At 46.9% G+C, this 21,932-nt stretch overlaps 1 protein-coding gene across 3 annotated transcripts in view; it reads left to right on the plus strand.

Moving 5' to 3' along the window:
- The first annotated feature begins 6 nt into the window (after positions 1–6).
- The window catches only part of Large1 (LARGE xylosyl- and glucuronyltransferase 1), a 487,150-nt gene continuing 465,224 nt past the window's right edge, over positions 7–21,932 (plus strand). For 2 of the 3 annotated variants that reach the window (XM_048802409.1, XM_048802417.1), the window contains exon 1: positions 7–447. The gene's annotated coding sequence lies outside the window, so the exon portion shown is untranslated. Of the gene's footprint in view, positions 448–20,512; positions 20,642–21,932 lie in introns of all 3 variants that reach the window. The other variant, XM_048802422.1, reaches the window with a different exon arrangement.

Here is a 21,932-nt window from a genome sequence, read left to right on the forward strand (position 1 = left end):
CCTCTGCCCCGCCGCTGCGCTGGAGCCGGGGCGGCCGAAGCTGGGGGCGCGGCTGCGCTCGCCTCACCCTGTCGGCTGCGGGCAGGCCCTGCCCTGAAGGGGCGAAGCGGGGCGAGCGAGAGGTGGAGCCCGCCCCGGCAGCGGACCCAGGCCCCAGCTCATGCGGGGCGCCCCTGGCTTGGAAGAGTCCTCCGGGCAGAAAGCAGCTCCAGGCAGCGGCCCGGGAGGAAGAGGAAGGGACAGTGCTCAGCCTGGGCAATCCGGACCTTTCCTGTCGCGTTTGGAGCCCAGGGCTGTCCCAAAGTCGGCTCTTGGCGCCGCTGCTGGGACTCGGGCAGCACCTGCCTGGACCCGGACTTGGACTCCCTGCTCCTCGTAGGCGGCAGCATCTCCACGCCACCCAGCTCTTCCGCGGTCTCCCTCTGCTTGGGGGCAGTCACGGCCAAGGTAAGAGCTCTGGGAGGCTAGTGAGCCGCCGCGGGGGCGCTCTGGTGAGCAACGCTGGACAAGTTCTCTGAACCTGTGGCTGGTACCCACTGTGCTTGGGATGCCAGCGGAGAGGAAGGCGGGCCGTCAAACCCTCTGTGGCTTGGGCTGGGAGCAATGGAGAGGCTGGAGGTGGAAGACCCTAGTCTCTGATGTACTGGACTCCCTCAGGGCCTGCCAGGCTCCCAGGCAGGGGAGCAAGCCAGGAAGTTTCCCTTTAACAGCGTGAGGTGATGTGGCCCTGTGGCCCCCTGCCTGGGCTTGTTGGTTGAGCACCTGTGCTTTGGGGAGTCTGTTGTGTTTGGACAGGTCCCACTTTGTGCTCCTCACCTATCTTTCCTGGTGTGATGCTATAAACTTTTGTTTGCTTCTTGTTGCAGAGAGGCCAATTTGGTGGTGAGCAGTCACAGCTTGCAAGTCCCTTTTTAGGATAGAGTGTGTGGTTGGCAACAGCATCTGTAGGCGAAAACTCAAGGAGCTTTGTCAGTTGTGCTAGACAAAGCTTCTTGTAAGGAGTGATCAATGTATACTGGCCCAGGCATTCTTGGAAATGTCACTGCTTGAAGGTTGGAGTGAGGATTCCAAAGTTTGTGCATCCTTCAGTTATTTTGTTCATTGCATTATTATCTTCTTTTAAATGTTCCTTTTAAAGGACCTGGTTTTACAAGCCTGTCCTTGCCTGTTTCAAATTTATTAAACCTATGCGCTTCCCAAGGAACCATCAGATTTTAAATGGGTCACTTCGGAAGGAACAGATTGTCTCTCACACACTCAATTCATCCCCCGGGTGACCCTGTTTAATGGGGATGGATTTTTTCCTGTCCCTGTGCTGATGTACTTCGGTTGAGCAGGTTTCTGCTGAATTCCGAATCCGTGAATTTTGTCACTCAGTCCATTAAAATGATCTCCTGAGGGAGCAAAATAGCGGCTTACATTTTCTGTGAATGTCACAGGAAGTTTTACAGGGTCTTACATAAGTGCCCCAAGAGAGAGAACCCGGGCTCCTGCTTCCTTCAAGGGGATTCATGGTGGGGGCAGGTGGGGGCGTCCTTCTGCATCACCTAAATGCAGATCCTCCTCTCTCTGATACAGGTGGAGACCCAAAGTGCTTATTCACTCGTGGAGGCAGTCACCCCAGGCTAATTTTCCTCCTCACCTCTCCTGTCTTCCCACCTCAGGATCAGCTTTGATAGACTGAAGATAAGGGCAGGTTCTAAATTCGGAAAAGAACAGTGGTGGTTTCTTTTTCGTCTCTCACAAATGGGTGACATGAATGAATTACTCTCTGGCATGCCTGGGCCTCGCTGGGTGTGGGGGGGAGCTAAAGAAACCTGCTTTAGGTTTTCACACATCTCTTAAGTACCTCTAGTTTTCAAGAGTGCTCTACTTTAGTGAAAATTGCTTGAGGAGAACACGTATTTATCAAGCCTGGCCCTGTTAATTCCATTCCAGGAAGGAAGCAAACCATTTAGATCTTTGTGGCAACAAATCCCCCTAGTAGAATAGAGAGGTTTCTAAGGATCCTACGGATCTAGGGTGAGCAGTAGCTGCCAGTGAGTGTAGGTCCTCTTTGCTGAAAGAATGGGCTCCTTTTTGGGCAAGGTTTTGATGCAAGCAAATGCAGATTCCTTTCACTTTCAACTACAACTGGAAGGGTCTTAGAAATGAAATGAAGGGTTTTTTTTGTTTGTTTTGTTTTTTTTATCTTGTCATCGGTTTTGGAAGTGTTTCTGTCTCTTGGGAAGGTTGTCAAGGGTTCCCTTGGTTTTCGATTCCTGAAGTTGATATGGAAGGCAGGAGGGCGGGTCCTGTAGTGTCTCCATCCTTCAGCCACCTACAGGACACTAGAGGGGACTAGTTTTCTATTCCACGGCCAATGAAGAAAGCACAAGGCCTGATGTTACAAAGCACTGTAGCTTATCTTTTAGAGCTCATGAACCTGACTTTTCGGTACCCAACAGGCGGTTGCACTAATGAATGGATTCCGAATGCTTCAACAATAGGCCTCTCACATCTAAAGTGTCATTTGTACAACTTAGAACTAGTTAACTGCAAAGTGTTTTGTGAAATTCTGAAAGACTCATTTATTGCTTCTAAGTATATAAGGGCTATGCGTTTTGGGAAGATGGATGCTCCTGCAAACTCTACCCTTTGGACATTTAACCATGCCAATTTTAAATTTCCTATTTGTAATCAGAAGTTCCCCTTACAGGTTTTTGACCGCATACCCCACACAGTCTTCATAAAATCACACTGTTTCAAAACATCCCTAAAATTAACTCTATCACACTTAAAACTTTCTTGTTGTCCTGTTTTTATAAGTACGCATCTTATGCAGGTGTTAACATTTGGTGGTGCGGTTGCACTTTTCTCTGAGATGTGTTCTGTACTTTTAACAGTATTAAATCATTAGTGTCTGATTCTTACAGCAGAATTAGAAGATAATTGGTTCCCTGAAGAACAAAGCCCTCTTGCCCCCGCCTTCCCACAATAACTGCTTTTTATCAAAGCTGACCCCAGAGGTGGGAAGACATGAAAGGTAAGAGGTAGAATCTAGAAATAACTGCTCATTTCAGAATACTGACATAAAAAAGGCAAATGCCATCAAGACTTCGGTCTTACAGCATTCTAAAAGGTCCAACTCAACATGTATAAGTAGACTGTGTGGGGCCTGCAAACCTGCATGAGTTATTTCATTTCCTTGAACTCTGAAATCTGTTAGACTGTGTTTGTGACCCTTTGCTCATCTGTATAGCACATAGGTAGTTTAAGGGGAGCTATTATCGTGGTGTAGGAAAAATGGTCAGCATAAAGCTTTATTTCTACTATTAGGCTTTGTAGGTTGATTCTCGTAGGTGCAGTATAGCCAAGGGGTAAGAGATTGGAATGGGAAAATACCAATGCATTTGCCATTGAGCCCTGACTAGTGAAGATTGATCCTGGAGGCATATATACTGTGGTCTAAGGCATGACTGAAGTCTTGTGAATTTGAGACAGGAGAGGCTGAAGAGGTACAGAAATGGCGAGGCAACATGCTGGCTTTTGTTGGGGTCCATGATCAAGGTGAAGGTATCTTTGTGGCCAGAGATTCTCTGAGAAGAGGGAGCAATACAGGCTTTTGGGCATGTGACCCAAGGGACTGAAAGCTCAAGGCACCTGCCATTGATGCACCTTGGGGATACAGCTACCTCACAGAATCTGCTAGTGTTGATGAGGTCTCCCTGCTCCACTCTGGAGTATTTGACATTGAGAGGTACTCAGCATCTCTTTGTGACATTGACATCTGATGAGTGAGTGATAGGCCGAAGCCAGTGTGTTACATATATTTTAGAAGACATTTCTCCTTTTAATTTAACATTAAGTGAACATTTACACTGTGGCAGGTGCCATGTGCTATACTGTGGTCATAGAGGTTCTGCATTTAGCTTCTAGTCTTTTAGGGGAGGCAGACAGTTAGCTATTGCTGTAAGCTAAGTACTAGCATGCAGGTTTGTTCAAAGAATGACTTTGAGCTTGCAGGGATAGTTGGAAGGAAGTGAGTCCCAGGTAGACAGGCAGCATAAGAACTTCAATGTGTCTGGTGTATATGGAGAGTACTCAGTAGTTAGTGTGACTAAAAGGTGAAATGTTCCAGAAAAGGCAAGCTTGGTGCTAGAAGGGCAATACTTTGATAGAATTCTCTGCTAAGCACTGTGTTACAGCTTCATGCTCTATGGATTCAAATGGTGGCAAAAATGGTTGCTGGATAAGATCCCAGAATACTAGTTGATTATCCCACATTGTTATTAAATACAGAAAAAGATTTTTCTATTTCTTTCCTTTTGGGGGGGGGATCCATTGTCCTTCTACATATAGCATTTTGCCTGTTCTTTCAAAAACTATTAGCAATGCAGACAAGGGGTCCCCATCAACCCTAAGTCTACCCTCTTGTGTACATGAATTACATGTGGGATTTTCATTATGTGATTAAGCAGCAGTGGGAAAAATGACAATGTAACTTGACAAATGATATAGTATGAAAAGAACAAATTCCATTTTGTCAAATTTGTTTCTGGATGGAGTTGTGGTTGCATTTAACACTTGAACAGATTCTTGTGTTATAATCATTTAATTTCTGGCCTAAAGTTTCTTTGCTGTTGGAAAGGAAGAGATTTATAATATTGAGAATAGAAGTGTGTATGTGTGCGTGTTTTGTGGGATGGGGAACTATAGTCATCCATCCCTTAGCCTTAGCATCTGTAGGGTTTGCTTCTAGGATGCCTCTGCAGATGCTAAGATCCACATATGACCAGGTTGCTTTTTTAATGTCATAGTATTTGCATCTAATCTTTGCAGTTCTCCCATATACTTTAAATCATCTCTAGATTTCTTAAAATACCTAATACAATGTAAATGCTATGTAAATAGTTGTTATAATGTGTTGTTTAGGCAACAATGACAAGAAAAAAAAAGTCAACATGTTCTGTATAGATAAAGTTCTTTTCCTGAATGATTTTCCATCTGAGGTAGTTGGATCCTGACATGCAGAACCCCAGAACCCAGTAATCTAGAGGGCTGACCATATATGGTGAGGAATATAGGCAATGCTGTAATTTCCTGGAGTATATTAGAGGTAATGGAAAATCGTAGTTACAGTGGTGGTCTCCAGGATCAAGTATATTTTCAGAAACAGGAGCCAGAAGGACAGAGGTGGTAAAAGTTGAAAGTGCTCTTGCTCTCATGCTTGCCTTTGCCCCTTTGTAGAGTAGAAGACAGGGTGGTTTAAGTAAAATCAGGAGATCTGGGGACTGGTCTTGCTTCATCCTATGCTAACTTGCTCTGTGGCCTTAGAATGCTTCTTGACATCTCTGGATTTTTCAGGCACTGTCTCAATAAGTAAAGCATTATTTATCTACTAACTAGGAATTTAGACGCCAAGTGAGGGAAAGGGCTCACCTGAGCCAGTTAGTGACCAAGCTCAGACTACTCCTTAGGGTTTTAGCTTACTGGCTGTGAAATGGGAAGAGGCCTGGCCAGTTCAAAGATGTACTTTATCTTGAAATATAAAACATGGCCAGAAGGCACCGCCAATGAACAGAACTGCAGTCTTTGCTGTGTTGGCCTTAGACTCTGCATAGTGCAGACTGCATTGCAACCCCTCCCATACAGGAGGCATTTCCACCTACACTGCTAGCCCTGCCTGCTTACCTCATACTGTGGAAACCTGTTGATCCTGGAATGTTGCACTGTTCCTAAGTTGCCACTTGAGAACCAAGTGCTTTAGAAGTTGACCCGTTTCTATTGTTTCAAAATTAAGTGGATACAAACTGAGTTGATCCTTCAAGATTTTGCTGAAGCCTGGACGGCAACTTGGAAAGGGAATCCCTTCCTTTTGACCTTGTAGGGGAGCTGTTGGGTAAATATGAAGGCAGAGATCTTATGAAGAAAAATAGAGCAGAAGAACAATTGTGACCAAGGACAGTCAGGAAAAGTGCAAATGGCTTGTTTCTGAGCCTCCAAATTTGTGAGTTGCTTCTAAGAGGCTCTTGACCACCACTGGCCTCCTGGGGGTGGAGGGCATTGTCCATTAGGAGGAGGAGATCTGGAATAAGTACAATGTAAATGTTAGGTGTGTTGCATTATTATTTCAATATTGAAGCTAAGTGAGCCAGTTCTCTATTTTAAGAGAATTGGCATATGAAATCTGATTTTAAAACCAAGTAATTTAAGAGAAGTAATTATTTGAGGACAAAAGGATTTTTGTTTTACAAAAGGGATTTATTGCAAGCCTCCTTTTAATAGCTAGTTCCTTTATTGTATTTGAAATTATTTGATTAACATAATCATGATGGACACTTTGGGGAGCCTCACCTGTTTGTTACAACCAAGGACTTTTTAGACATAAACTGAAATCTTTTTTTTTTTTTTTTAAGATATAACCCAATACATTCATCTACTGATGAGAACTTTTATAGGAAGAAGTACAGGAAATATAAACAGTCACAACTGCTAAACTGTCACATGGAGTCACTTATTCTTGGTGGATTGATTATTTAACTGTATTCTTCCTGGAGGGAAAAATCATAACTCCCTATGTACAGGAGTCCCTCACCCACTGTCACATTATACTTCTAAGAATATTTCAAAAATAGAAACAGTTTAAAAGTAAATTAGGTAAGAATTTCCAGGATTCAGAGTCTTCATAACAATGAAGACATGGAAATCATTTTGTTGCAGCTAAAGTAGTGGGGGCGTGGATGAGACATGTAAAAATAAAATAGCATTCATGAGTGTCCACTGGTTCTTCTCTCACTTAATGGAACTGTCTAGGGCTTATAAAACTTTATTATTATTATTATTATTATTATTTTGGTTCCTTATCTCTTATGGAAATTTCCCCCCCCCCCAAAAAAAAAAATAAAAAGAATTTGGTCTAGAAATGGAATAAGATGGAGGCGTTTAAGGCTCCAGAGGTAATTTTGGGCAATCTGGAGTTGTAGGTAATCACAGGCTGGTGCTGGAATTGAAAGTGCAATCTTACCTATAATTTGAGCCTCTCTTGTCACATTATGGACTGTGCTTAGGACAGGCAGTAGACACAGATGGAAATGGAGCCCTCACTACTAGGAGAGCTTTGCTCTTAACACAGTCCTTTTCTGAATTATGAAGGCCAATTGGGAAGAAGGGGCCCGGCTGATCTTCCCAGCTTTCCACCATAGCATTAGAATTTAGGAGGATTTATAGCAGAATATGGGCACGTGGAGATTTCTTTCTTCTTTTTTTGAAATTTATATTTAACAGGGAATCCTGGACTCCTGAGTGTTCATTCTGTGGTTAGGAATTGCTTCAGCTGCCTTGGATACACGAGACACATATTTATTATTATTGAGTAAGGTTGACATTATTGTAACTAACTGGAAACCATCCATTACCCCTTTTAGTTTCCAGAAAATTGTGCAGGTTGTAATAAACCAGCACTATTTGCATCCCAGCCTGGTTGACAGACATCAGCTCTCATCTGAAAATGGCATTTTTTAAATTTTTTTTTTTTTTTTTTTTTAAGAGAGAGAGAGAGAATGAATATTTTAATATTTATTTTTTAGCTTTTGGCGGACACAACATCTTTGTTTGTATGTGGTGCTGAGGATCGAACCCGGGCCGCACGCATGCCAGGCGAGCGTGCTACCGCTTGAGCCACACCCCCAGCCCTGAAAATGGCATTTAATGGTTGCTTCAGGAACCACAGGAGGAGCAGGCAGAGTGACAGGTGGGGTGCTGCCTGGTGCTTAGTAGGTCTGCATTAAATAGGTAATTGTGTCCGCTCTGAATGGTGTGTTGAAGGAGTGAATAGTAGCTTTTTCACAAAGACAGTAGGGTAAGGGAGAGGTGGGCGAATTACAGAATGACAGTAGATTTAAGTGGTGATATCAGCATAGACTTGGACTCCTTGAGGCCACTCCAGGAAGCTTGCATTTTAAAAATAGGAAGGACATTTCATATCCACAAACTGAATTCTGTGAGTGACCATTGTTGCTGTTCTGACATGGACGGCTTTGTGGGAGAAAGCAAGCAAAGTACAATAGCAAAACAACCCTGAGTTTTCTCTCCTCCGGGTTGGGAGGGATCCTGGCTTGTCTGGAATGAGAAGAGTGGGCATGCTCTGGAGCCTGTACATGCCATGATGTCTTGGAAAGGCCTTGGGAAGCATTTGCAGAGCCACAGGCCTCAGGTGACTGCGGAAGGTGGTCTTTTCAGTGCTGGCAATGATGCATGTGGCGGGTGCGGTGGTCCCTTCCTGCTGGTCTCTGTGTGAGGAGGGTGGGGTGGGCCTGGGAATGGAGCGAGGGCAGAGCCCTTCTCTGCCACGTTGGTTTTTTCACCCCCTTCTCTGTTATGCCCCCACCTGGGTTTCCGGTCCCCCACCTGGGTTTCAGGTCCCCCACCTGGGTTTCAGGTGTCACCAGCTCTCGCGGATGGCTTTGCTGTGCTGAGATACCACCAAGCCCCGAGGAGAACTCTGAGCCCTTCAGACCAACCCCTGCATTTTACAGCGGTGGACACTAAGGCCAGGGCCGTAAAGAGAATTATCCCGAGGCCAGTGGCCCAGGCTCCCTACCGAGGCTTCCACAAGGCACCCTTACCTTCCAGGCGTGTCCTCAGCCCCTCCCCTCCTCTTCCACACATTCATCTGTTCCACAGGCAAAAGCGCCTTCTTGGGTGCTTGCTTTGTGTCGGGCAATGCCTCCATTTGATCACTTAAAGTCATCTCATCCTTACAGAATCCCTGTGAGCTGAGGATCTTACTTTCCTACTTCCCAGGTGTGGAAGCTGAGGCTTGCCCCAGGCTCGCGCCTGTGAGTATGAAGCAAGGAGAAGGACTCTGACTTCCCCTGTTCTGCATGTCTCAGAGCTGACCCCGCCCCTGACTCCTCCACTCCTAGCCTATTGGCTGTGGTCTAGTATCTCAGGGATGACCCCGCCCCAGGCTTATTGGCTGTTGCCTAGCAAAGCCCCTTGCCTTCCCGCTTTAGTGACCTTGATGCTGTCCTGCCTTTGCTGGAGCAAGCCCACTATCCTCTCTCTCATCCCTGTCTGGTTGTAGTCTTTCCTTTCTGACCATAGGCTCTGTGACACTGTATCTTTATGGTGTTCTCTCACTGGCCAAGCCAATGTTTACCAAGCCCTTGCAATATGCAGGTTCCTACTGCACAGCAGGAATAGAGGTGTGGAGCTCCCTCATTCATCCAGTAGTCCGGGTTTCTGTTAGCAGATGAACTTGGGAGTCTAGGTTAGGGCTGTGGGAATTGGAAAGGTAGAGTAACTTTTGATCAGGGTGAGGGTGTATTGAAAGCTGTCTTATAGGAAGATGAAGGACAGTGCTGGGGACAGATTGGAGTAGGGAGAGATGGAGGCTGAGACGCCACTGGACGGGACTTTGCACCAGTTCATTGATGTCTTAGTCTGTGTTCTGCTGCTATAAGGAAATACCCAAGATTGGATAACTTATAAGAAGAGGTTTATTTTGACTTAGAGTTCTGGAGGTTGGGAAATTCAAAAGCATATGCACCATCATCTGCTTGGCTTCTGGTGAGGGCCTTGTGCTGCTTCAGTGGATGGTGGAAGGCAGAGGTTTAGCAGGAGTTTGTAGAAAGAGAAGAGGGAGGTCAAACCCCAGTTCTGTGAAAGTCTGAACTCACTTACATGAGAAAAGTATTAATCCACTCAGGAGCGCACCCACCATGATCCAGACGCTGCCTGCCTCCTGACATTGGTACACTGAAGAATTAAGGTTCCAATGTATGAGCTTTTGGAGGGGCCCTACTCAGACCATAGCAATATATGACATTCTCAGGGCTTCTGGGCTATAACTGTTGCATAGGACACAGTGGACAGAATCTCCTGAATTTTTTCCTCCATATAAATCATAGGCTCATGAGCATCTGAAGTCTGAGATGATTTTCATTGTGCACTGAAAAGTGACCTCATTGGAATAAAGTCCACTTGTGACCTAACCAGGAGTTCTTAAAATAGCACTTTCTCCTCTGGCTGGGCTGGGGATGGGGCTTTGGTGAAGTACACTCTCTTCCTGGGGAGGCGGGGGTTGTCGAAATGTGCCCAGAGTTTTGTACAACAACCGTTTCCCTAATCTTGGATGATACCCAATATGGGATGTAAGAGTGAAAATTTGCCTTTTCCTCATGAGTGGCTCCCAACACAACTGTGGAGAGCTTTGAGCAAAATGCTCAGAGCTCTCATATCTGGGCTCACCTTAGAAATGGGGTCTGTGCCTTGGCCCCAAGACTGCCAGTGCTTCTCTGCCGCTCGCTGCCAGATGATAGTACAGGCTTTGGAAATGGTAGTCAGTCATTCTGGATAACAAGAGCTTTCAAACAGGATGGTCCAGTCACTTAGAGAGAGAGAGTCATCATTTCTCATCTTTAAGGAAAGAGTGTTTTTGAAGACAGTTCTGTGTACTTACCCTTATTCCCTCACAATCAGCCACTGGAACACATCCACCTTTCTCATCAGGATGCGCAAAGCTTGTTCTCAATCCGCCCCTGCCTTAGCCTCCTTGTCACCCCTCCACCACCCCCATCTCAGGCACCACCAATCCCTAAATCCTTAGTTTTCTCCCTTACTGGATTTCTTGCCCTTGAACCCTTCGAGCTATGCACATACCTCTCATCCTGCTTGCTCACCCTTTCCTTATTTCTCTGGCTGGGACATTCCTGTTTTCCCTTCAGAACCAGCTCAGGCCGTAGACAGTCCTTCCTCCGGGCATTTCCTGCTACTGGGTACTGGGTGGCTGGGTCCCTTACCCTGACTCCTGCTGCTGCCCTGGCTGTGCTGTCTGCCGACATCTTTGACTTGGCTACATCTTGCCTTTCAGGAAAGATGTCAGAACTCAGCATCTTCAGGTGCACCCTGTACCTGGGATGTGCTCTTTCTTTTAAGAGCAGCAATGGTGGTTGCTTTGGATTTCGTAGTCGTTATGGGCCAGGTGTATTGTAACCTTTTCTGGCTTAGTGTCGGGGATGCTGTAGGTGAGGTGGCGGGAATTTGCTTCTCAAGGTATTCTTGAATCTAAAGAATGAATTCCTCCCTTGCCCTGCCACCAAGAACTGGAGTGGCTATTGCTTCTCCTGGCCTGCATTGATGCTCTCCGGAAACCTGGTGGTGGTGATGGAGCTGAGGTGGGGACACGGTCCTGCCATACCTGGGTGTGTCTTCACACAAACCCTTCAGGGCAGTGTGCTGACGTGAGGGGGAGGGTGACTAGAAGATCATTGGTACCTTTCCTTCCTCTTCCCTCCCTCAAGCATTTGACTCTGGCTTGATCCTTGGGTGCTGATGGATGCTTTGACCAGGGCTTCTGTTTAGTAGGTTTAATACCATTTGACATTTCTTAAAGAACCAGATACAGGATGCCAGTTATAATTGATTGAGAAATATCAGACGGTTCTGGGGAGTGGCTCTGAAGGATTGGGTGAATTTGTGTAGAAGCTTAGCAGCAGCGTCCAAAGACTCCATGCACAAACACACACATACTTATGTCAGAATATTTAGTACTGCCTCTGATATTTCTGAGGTCCATTTGGGTTTTTATTGCACTGCCCTTGTAAGCCAGGCATGGGTACTGCATGAATAAGTTTGCTCAGCAAATCACAGAGCTGTGGCAGAGGAGTCCTGTGCCTGTTGGAGGGTTTGTGTGACCCAGGCACTGACAGAACTTTATCAGCTTGCCGTGGCATGAGGCGTTGGTTGTGTGGGTCATGACACCCTGCTGCTTCTCCAGAGGTGGTCCAGGGGAAGCAGGAGATGCTTTCTCTGGTTATAGCTTTTGCCATTTTGTTTCCCCTTCCTTCTGCTTGAGTTTGTCCATGAATCCTGTGGAAACATAGCCCTTTTGATCTCATTAAATCTGTTCATGTGTGTGTACTGTTGAAGACGCACTCAGTAGTGTTCACTGTTGTAGTTGCTGTTATTTAGAGCTTTGTCACCATGTCTGACCCCTTATTGTGTAAAATAAGGAGGCAAATGGCATGCTTGCCCACTAGTCACCTGAGACCATTTTCCAGGAGTCTTATGTTCACTTGCTCTTTTCTCTCATAGGAAGTTTGGGCTCTGACAGGTAAAGAGATGAGAAACTATGAAAGGTAGGAAGTGGCTCTGCCTTAGCTGCTAGGAATACCGAGTGATCCTGGTAGTAATTACAGCTACCATTTGTTGAATGCTACTTATGTGCTTGTGGGACGTCCTTTACATGCATGATGCCTTCTGGTCCCCACTACAACCCCCTGAACTGAGCACTTTGATTTTAGAGGTAATGAAGGAAACTGAGGGTTGGAGAGATTGTTATTTGCTGAAATGATAAAGCTGGAGACCCTAACCCAGTTCTGTCTCCAGGTTATTGGCTTTTCATCTTTGTCCTGTTATTTTCTAACCCAGGTATCTTGATTTTGAAATATGGTGATTCTTGACGTTGGACCAGGGAATACACAGGTATGAAAACTTTTAAGGAAATCAACTTCTAGATCTTCAGCCTCACATGCATGCCCATCCTGACATGGACCATCCTGAGACCACCCCCTATCTACTCCGTGGTTCTTCTCCTAGTTTCCTTTCCTAATTTATAAAGGTACATCACTTGCCTCAAACTAATCTTACATTGGTGTGTTGTTCTGGGTATAAAAATTATCAAGAAGGGTGCCAAAGAAAGGGACTATTGAAATTGCAATACGAGAACCTTCTCTTCCACAGGGCTGCTCCTTCCCCTGTTTCTTTTACCTGCTGAACTAGGTGCTACAAACAGGGAATTTGGGTCCCTTTCTCATGATAAGAAGTACTATAAATTTTTGAATACTTAAAAAATAACTTGCGCTTGAATTTTTAAAGTGAATGATGGATATCAGATTGCTAGATTCCATTTAAAAATATGATGTGGGAGTTTTATTTTAAAATGTTAATGTTTACCATGTGCTCAAAATTATATCCTTAGAAATTATTTAGTGTTTGATGAAAACTTTAGATGTTAGCCTAAGAACAGGCAAGATGGTACAAGTTTTTCAAATTTCAGAATAAGAAAAGCTTGAAGACCAATATCCTATATACTTTCCCCAACATACTGAAGTAAAATTACCAAGTAGTTTTAAGTTGTTTTTGTCCTAGACCTTTATTTGCCTAAAGATTTGTATCCATAGAATTTCAGAGACATCAGTCTCTCCTACAGCTCATAGATTGCATTCCTGATTAAGGATCCTTCAAATTATATGGGGATTCAGGAAAATGAGAACACACTTTAAATTTTGGTGAAACTTTACACATATATTTAGACGTGTGATTGTGTATACCAGAGTATTTACAAACTCATTAAGAACTGTCTGAGGCATAAATGATAGGAACTTAATTCATACTCATGTTGAGTAACATCAATAACAAGTCATCTTTATCTGCTCAAGTAACTGAAAATAGAGGGAAGCATCAGGCAGGGTTGAATCCAGGTTCCCGGTACTGCTCCCTCCCTTGGCTCTGCCTTCTGTGTTAGGTTCAAGATCCTATGTCACATCCCTGGAGTGGGTTGGATAAGGGGGTGAGTCCTCTGTGCATTATGGGTAGAGTGGGACAGGGTGTTTAGGCACAGAGTTCCAACATGTTCAACAGGAAGATTAAGATGTTGAAGTCCTGTCAATCAGACCCAGGCTCTCTTCTCTAGCCCTGTGTTCTCCTGGCTCACCCACTACCGCCACACCAGCCCGTGTGCCGACTGCTGTTGTTCAGTTTGAATCAGAGCTTATTGTTTGGGAACACCTTTTCCTTTAATAGGAGTGTCAAGAAGTCAAGGTACGGTGACAGGAACTGGTTGTAGGTTTTGCCAAAAATGCTTGGGATCAGATAGTGAGAATCTGAACCTTCTTCTTTAGGCTCTGTGCTACCACGTTGGAATTGTGGCGTTGCCACTGCAGGTCGCAGCCTCCTTGATAAACTGGGAGAGTGGACTTTGGTTGCAGAACGGGTTCCATGACTTTTGGGGGGACTGCCGTGAAGGCTGCCCCATGATGGGACTTTGACATTGATTTGAACAGCACGTGTTAAGCTGGTCCCCTTTACTCTTTCCATGGAGCAGAGGATTAGGTGGCCAGTGGTTCTCTAGGGCTTTCGTGGTGCTAGTACTGCTGAGTGTGAGACACCCCTGTCTTCCTGTTTATGTGTCTCAGGGAACAGATTTTGCAAGGGCAGGGTTTCGTGAGTGCGTGGACCCGGTCACGAAAGGCCACTGTTGTGTCGGAATGACTTCCCTTCTCACCCTGAGCACACCCCCTTCCAGGCTGTGCCGATGACAAACCTGTCCATTATTCTACCTCGTCAAGAAGTTGTCATCGTTCTCGCTCCTGCATTAATTATTGTTTTAACATGCCTTGTGTGCTCATTGTCTGGTCTGTGTTTGTAATGGAACATCACAGCTGAAAAGATGTGCGGAGTAGGTTGCTGCTTGTCAAATTGTAGTCTTTTCATGTCAAAAACCCATAATCACCCATTTAACTTTTGCTTACCTGCAATCCAAAAATTTCCAACGGTAAGGCTTTGGAAAAGCTAATTGCTACAAGATGTGATTAAAGTGTACATGTGTTAATACGGGATGAGGATGAAGGCCCGAGAGATCCATATGTGTGTTACCATCCATCCCCTCCTGTGCCAGTGCGGATCGGGTTGGTTGGGGATTGTGTTCTTGGAAAGCCGTCGAGTCCCTGAGAGAATGGGATCCAGGGTCCGGAGGTTTTGACAGGAACTGGTTTTTTATTATTATCTCTGTGTTGAAGTTTGCTAACTCATCTTGGGTAAAGGACTCAACTTCTTTGTGTTAGTTTCCCATGACTGCCATTACCAAGTACCACCCTCTGGTTGGTTTAAATCAATAGGAAATTATTGTCTCACAGATCTGGAGTCCAGAAATTTAAAATCAAGGTGTCTCAGGGTTGTCAGTGCCTTCAGGTGAGAGTCCTTCCTTGCTTCTTCTAGCTTCTGGTGTTGGCCAGCAGTTCTGGTCATGCCTTTGCTTGTGGACACCTCCCTCCTGTCCCCTGGCCATCTATCTGTACATCTCTGTGTTTACATTTCTCCTTTTTATACAAAGACCAGTAACATTGAATCAGGGCCCACCCTAATGACCTCATTTTGACTTGATTACATCCGTAAAGACCTATTTCCAGAAAATGTCACATTCTACAGAGGTGCTGGGAGTGGGGGGCACAGTTTAACTGGCCATAGTCTCAGAGCTGGTTTTCCTCTGTGAAGCACAGTTTGTCAGCCGTTCCCACCTTCAGTGTAAACATCAAACACAATCTAGAAAGTGTCCTGGAACACACCTGGTCTCCGACTCGCAATGTCTCTGACTTATGATGGTTTAATAGGAGTTTTTGATTTGAGGATGCTGTGAAAGCTGTATGCATTCATTAGAAATCACACTTTGAATGTGGCATTTGGATCTTTGCCCAGTTGATGTGGGGTCGCCCCTTCTCTTGAGATGCTGGACAGCAGCATAGAGCCGTGGCTTCCAATCATCGGGCTCCCTCAGAGGGGTCAACAGCTGTACTGTACAGCTGTGTTGCTGAGCTGCGGTGGTTGATTGGTTAGGAGTATTATTGTCCATGCATTTTTGACATATGATATTTTCACCCACATTGGGTTTATCATGAAGATAACCCTGTCATAGGTTGAAGGTCACCTGTCTATATCCTCTCATGAAGGCTGGAGACCCCATGAGATGTTAGATGCTCTTCATTCCAGATATGTGACATGAAATAAGCATTTGGGTTTGACACATGATAAGTTCTGTGAGTTTTTTCGATTAAAAGTCCTCTGGGATGTCTGAATGTCTGATTTTAGCTGCCTGATCTGGGGCAACTAGGAGCCGATCGGTACCAGAAAGGAAGGGGAGCCCATCCAGAGGTGGAGCTCTGCCCCTTAGAGTCTGGGACTGCTGGGTCACCTGCCTCATCCTGGTTCGATGGCCACTCACTGCTGCCCTGTGGTGTCATTTGGGCATAAATCCTGAGAAGTCTGTCCCAACTCTTGAATCTTTCATGGAGAGCGTGGGAATGTATTTTGGCTTTATCGGTTTGTTTTCATGAGCTGTGTTTTGATATTCAAAAGAGGTTCACTCAGGGGCAGAGGCTAAGAATGTTTTCTGACGGTGTTTCTCTTTTGCTTCTTCCTAATCACTTACAATTGTAAGGGGGAAAAAAGGTACAAAATAAACACAACAACCCTCCAGACCCTCCCAGTGACATTGAAAGGACCTGGTTCTCTGCCTTCCTTTTACATGCAGCGTGGTAGAGTAGAGTAGATTGCTGTCTGAATTTGTTTTTTTGTTTTTTTTTTTGGAGATGCCTAAAGTGCTACAGAAAGCCCACTTCTCCATTAAACAGGTCTTAGCATATTCTCGTCACTGGATCAGGATTTCTGAGGGTTGCAGAGGCCAGGGTCAGTTTGCTCAGATTCTTTCCTCCGCTCCCTCATTCAGTGAACGCAGAGCACTGGCCATCGGTGATGTGCCAGGCGCTGTGCTGGGCACTGGGGTGAGGAGAAGAATGAGACCATGTCCCTGCTTGCGTGCCGTGTTCTTCTGGGAGGGTCGGTTCCCCGTGACCCGGCTGGGTTGTCCCGTAGCCCTCATGTTTCCAGGCAGTAATACCTCTTTTGCCACTTGCCACCTGCAGTTCTGAGCTAAAAGCGACCATATATCTAACTCCACTTGGTATTTATTGGGTTGTTACACCAAATTTTGCAAAGCCAGAGGCACCGCTTGGTTGGAAGGAATCTTCTGTATTTCACCCCCAAGAGGCTGCTCAATGGGCTTTGATGATCCGTAAAACCCAGCTCCACTTCTAGCACGGGAGAGCTTGTAACTTTTTTTTGCCTTTTCTGAATTTGAGGCCTTTATAGAGGATTTTGAGAGTGGAGCGCTGTCGGGCGGGTTTTATGTCATTGCCTCTCACACGGGCGATGAAGTTCCGGGATCAATTTCGCTGCACCGCCGCCCCGCGCTCTGCTGCACTTGGAAGCGTTACATTGCGAGAAGTGCTCTTTTCGTGGCGAGATTCAGATGTGGTAATTGAAATGGGGATGCCTGAAAGGACTGTTGATGTCCCCACGCCTGCACTGCCGTCTTGCAGAAGAGCCGAGGGGATTTGCTCCCTTGTTCACTTCTGAGGGGGAGGAGCCTAACGGACAGTCCTGCCAGTGGCCCCCCACAGTCTGTCCTTCAGGACCTGTCCCCCATTCTCTTCCTGATGGATAACACTGGAGGAGGTCTTGACAGAATTTACAACGAGCTGTCTTGGAAGACAACATGTCAGGGGCTGAGGGGGCGGAAGGGAAGGTTTCTACATGGATCCCAGAAGGAACTGGTGGGACGTGTCTCGGACGGTTGCATAATTCTATCTTAAAATGAATGTAGCAGGAATCCATTTGGGAGAGGAGGAATACAAGTATTATTATTAAAGTGCTTCACACTCCTCTGCATCTTGTCTAAAGGTAGGATCCTTAGGGCTCTTAAAAGGCATGAGGCCTGATTGGCATATTTTGTGGATGAAAATCAGGGGACTTGTCCAAGGTCACCCCAGCATCATGGCAAAACCCAGACCTCCTGACTCCCAGCCCCTTGCCACCTCCCTCCAGCCTGCGCTGCCTCCCACATGAATCAGTGGCTCTTTGAAGCAAGACTAAAGCTGTCCTTGGGCACGTCACCCTCCAAAGAGATTCTGTGGCCCTCCTGGTGATGGTTGGGTGGCCGCCGCTGTGCCCTCCTGGTGATGGTTGGGTGGCCGCCGCTGTGCTCATGTTGACTCAGGAGGAATGGCAGGACCCGGTCTTGTTTTTTAAGCAGGGTCTCATTGCCGCGATTATTGAATGTATCTTTTAAAGATGAATATAAAACAGCTACCCTCCCAAGGAAATCATAAAACAAATTACGCCCTTGCCACCCAGAACTACAGAGAAACAGCAGGCTCTTGGCGGCGTAGAGAGTAATGGTTGCAATATTAAAACAATGAGGGGGAAACCGGGATCCAATAGCTGAGCGCAGGCAGGAGAACAACCCCGTAATCCCCCAGGGATAATGGGTCTCGACGACAGGCCCCTGTGATTTATTGTGCTTAATGTACTTATTTTTATTTGTGCCCTTCAACACGGAGCTTTGTCACTGAAGAGATTTGATAATGGCCTGTTTGCAGTCACTTAGGCTCTGTAATAAAGCGCCACACTTGGGCTGTCTGTAGGGCTCATTGGCATTCCCCTCCCAACTCCCTTCATGGGCTGAGATGGGATGGGGGAGATGGGGACTTCTCCCCTCTCTGAGCTTCCCCACCAGGCTACCCATCCTGGCGTCTGTGCCCGCCCAGGCCCCGCCTGCCCCTCTGGTTTGCGCTGCCCCAGGACAGGGACAGCCAGGTGCAGCATCGCGCAGCCCTGGGAGGTCAGAAAGTGCCAAGATGGATGTTGGTGCGGGTTGCACAATGATGCAAATGTACTCAGTTCCACCCAACTGCACCCCTCAAAACGGTTGAGGGAGGAACCCCCCCATCCTGCCTATCATAATAGATGCCTGGGACTTCGTCTTCATGCATCACCAGTGTGAGTTTACTGCTTACAGCTTTGGGGGTAAGTAAAAATAGCAGCGGAGGAGTGGCTATGTAAGGTTTCCCAAAAGAATGGGCTTGATTTAAACGCTGTCTTGCGCTCTGATGGTGGCAGCGGCAGCAGCTGGTTTGCAAAGACGGGTGTGTCTCATCGACAGTTGTGAGTCAACCTGAGGTTTTCATTTCAGCTTTTTCCTGGGCTTTTGGGAAAGGGAAGCGGAAATTCTCCCGAGACTCCTCAAAGCACCGACCTCCTTTGGGCAGCACCGTCCATAACCTGCTGAGGTTCGGGCAGAGAACTCCAGGGTGGCAGCTGGGAAGTGCCTCGAAGTGCTTTTTCCCCCCTCCGGTCAGTCCAGTCAGTAGGGAAGGTGCTGTGCTCTGTTGGGTCTCCCACTTGACTTCCATGGCATGGCCGGGGAGAGTGTTGGCTTCATTCTGCTGGCCACGTAGCAGAGAAGGGCTCCTTTAAAGGGTAGAACCAGCAAAAAAAGTCAGGAGTGAGCCCAGGTGGGTGTTGCAGTTGAGGGGATCGGTGTCCTAGGCTGCAGCAGGGTGGCAGCCCCACTGGGAGAGAGCTGCGCTCAGGTGACGCTGCTCTCAGCCACTCCGGCACCCTTTATCCTCCTTGTGCCTCATCAAAAGTTTCTAATATGCTCCCAGGCCATTCTGCTCCAGTCCAGACATATTCTGGCCTCAGCTGAGTCCCTGGCACTCTGGTCCAGTGACCAGTTTTGGCTATATACTCCAAAGAACTAAAATCAGGGACTTGAGTGTACTTTATTTGTACACATGTGTTCGTAACAGCATCATTCACAAAAGCCCCAAAGTGGGATTGACCTAAGTGTCTATCAGAGGTCAGATGGATGAACAGGAGGAGATAAATACACACAATGGAATATTATTCAGCCCTAAGCAGGAAGGAAACCCTGTCACATGCCAAATTTGGGGACATTACACTGGGTGAAGTAAGCCAGTCACTGAAGGACACACAGTTATGATTCCATTTAAAGGAGGTTTCAAGAGTAGGTAAATTTATAGAGAGAGAAAGCAGAACCGTGGTGGCTAGGGCCTGGGGCAGGAGTTGGCAGTGTGCAGTGGACAACAGAGTTTCAGGTTGGGAAGATGAAAGTGTCCTGGCTGAGGGTCGTAGGGATGGTTGCAAATGACGTGAACTGACTTCTACTGAACCCTCCAGTGGTTAAAGTGGTCACTTTTATGTTGTGTGTATTTTGCCACCATGAAAAGAAAGACTTGGCAAGCAGACTCTGAGGGTGCCTGGGATCCCCACCTCCTGGTGTTCACACCCTTGTGTCATCCCACTGTATGTGCCAGGGACCTGTGACCTTTTGTAACCACCAGACGGCAGCAGAGGTGGTGGGTGCCACTTCTGGGATCACATCCTGTTGGCGTTTGTAAGACCCGAGTCTTGCAGGCAGGGTCCCTGAGGGCTCTTGTTGCTGCCTTGATGAGGTTATCATGTGGGGGGAGCCCACTCAGCAAAGAACTGGGGGTGGCTTCAGCAATCCAGCCATCGGCTAGCAAGAAGGCACTGCATTCAGACACAGGGAACAGGATTCTTACGGCACCGTGAGCTTACAGGTGGACTCTCCCTCGAGCTTCCACCTGGTGACACTTTGTAGCCTTATGAGACTCTGACCCACTTAGCTGTGCCCAGACTTATGCCAGAGCTACAGAAACGGAGAGCACAGATGTCTGCTGTTGCAGGCTGCCAACTCGAGGGTAATTTGTTACACGGCAATAGATGACAGATACATGGCCTCCCAGGAGACTCGCCGGAATGGATTCCATCCTGGTTCTGTACCCTGATCACTGGAGGCCTGTGTCGTCTTTTCTTGTCTTCTGGAAGGGAGCAAAAGAATGAATGGCCTCTTTTTTCTGTCTTCTAGTTACACTCGAATACATTCATGGTGAGAGCCCATTGACCTTCTTGGTTCCTTCCCGTGCTCTTCCGGCCTCAGGTTCGCCTGTCCCACCCGGAGGCTCGGGATACCAGTTCCCCCCACCTACCTGTGCAGGTGAGCTCTCTCCCCACCCCTGTCTGCATCTCTCCTGCTCCAGTGCTGTGACCCTGTGTCTTGCCTGTGCATTAACACAGAGGGTTGAGTGAGCAGATTTGGGGGGTGGACTTGATTTCAAATATTCTGTCCCATTTGTTGCCCCCATAAACTGCTAAACGGCCCTAGAAATTCCACTGTGGTATGTAAGCTCTCCTTGACCAACTCCCACATAATAAATTAAAAAGATCTGCTGCCACTTTTTGAGCACTGCCATATGTCATCCACTTGGTTAATGATTCTCATTGTGTTTGCTCAACAGTCCTGAGGAGGTGGGTGCCGTGGGGCTCCATCTACATAAGACACAGTGAGGTGTCTTTTCTTGTGACCCAGAGTTCATATCTGGCCAAAGCAGGCTTAGAACGCCATGCTGTGCTCCTGCGTGCCTGAGCTCAATGCCTTGGAAGATCATGGAGAGATTTCTACAGGTCCTACCTTCTAGTTTTGCCTGGAAGATAGAGTGGCTGCAACAGAGGCCACCAGGGTTTCTGAACATTCACTCCTGTGAGCCATGTGGGGTGTGGTGGAGTGGAGGCCCACGGAAATAAGAAGGGGAGAAGAAGCGGTAAGAATGGGGTTTCCTGGGCTGGGGTTGTGGCTCAGTGGTAGAGGGCTTGCCTAGCATGTGTGAGGCCCTGGGTTGGATTCTCAGCACTGCATAGAAATAAATGAATAAAATAAAGGTCCATCAACATCTTAAAAAATAAACCAAAAAGAATGGGGTTTCTTACTGGAGCGGGCTGCCCTGGTGGGGAGAGTGAGGGGCCACCGTGGTCTCACCTTGGCTGAATTTTGGAATCCTTGGGGAAGCTTTAATGTATACCAACGTAGTGCCTGCACTCTACACCACAAATGTTGGTTTGTGTGCATCTTGTGCACAAAGATCAAAAACTCCAGGTGATGAGGGTTCGTGGCCAGATTCAGAACACTGGGGCATAGGGTCTCTGTATGGTGGACCTTGAACAGAGAAGGTGGAGCATCAGGGTGAGGGCATGGTCCCACCACCAACCCAGCTCCTCTCCACTGGGCAGCAGACCCTGTGAGCTTAGAGACTGGCACTGGCAGAGGGGGCTGTAGGATGGGCTTCCGGGAGCTCATGCTTTTGCTTTGGAACTGACAGGTCCCAGCATATCAGTATCTTCAGCTCACTCCCTACTCTGCACACAATACAGGGTGCAGGGGGTTCCCGGGGACGGGGCATGTACATCCAACAGGCCTTAGTGAGGCGCTGTCTGTGCTGCGTGGATTACCT

This window comes from Marmota marmota, unplaced genomic scaffold (genome assembly GCF_001458135.2).
Source record: "Marmota marmota marmota unplaced genomic scaffold, marMar, whole genome shotgun sequence".
NCBI lineage: Eukaryota > Metazoa > Chordata > Mammalia > Rodentia > Sciuridae > Marmota > Marmota marmota.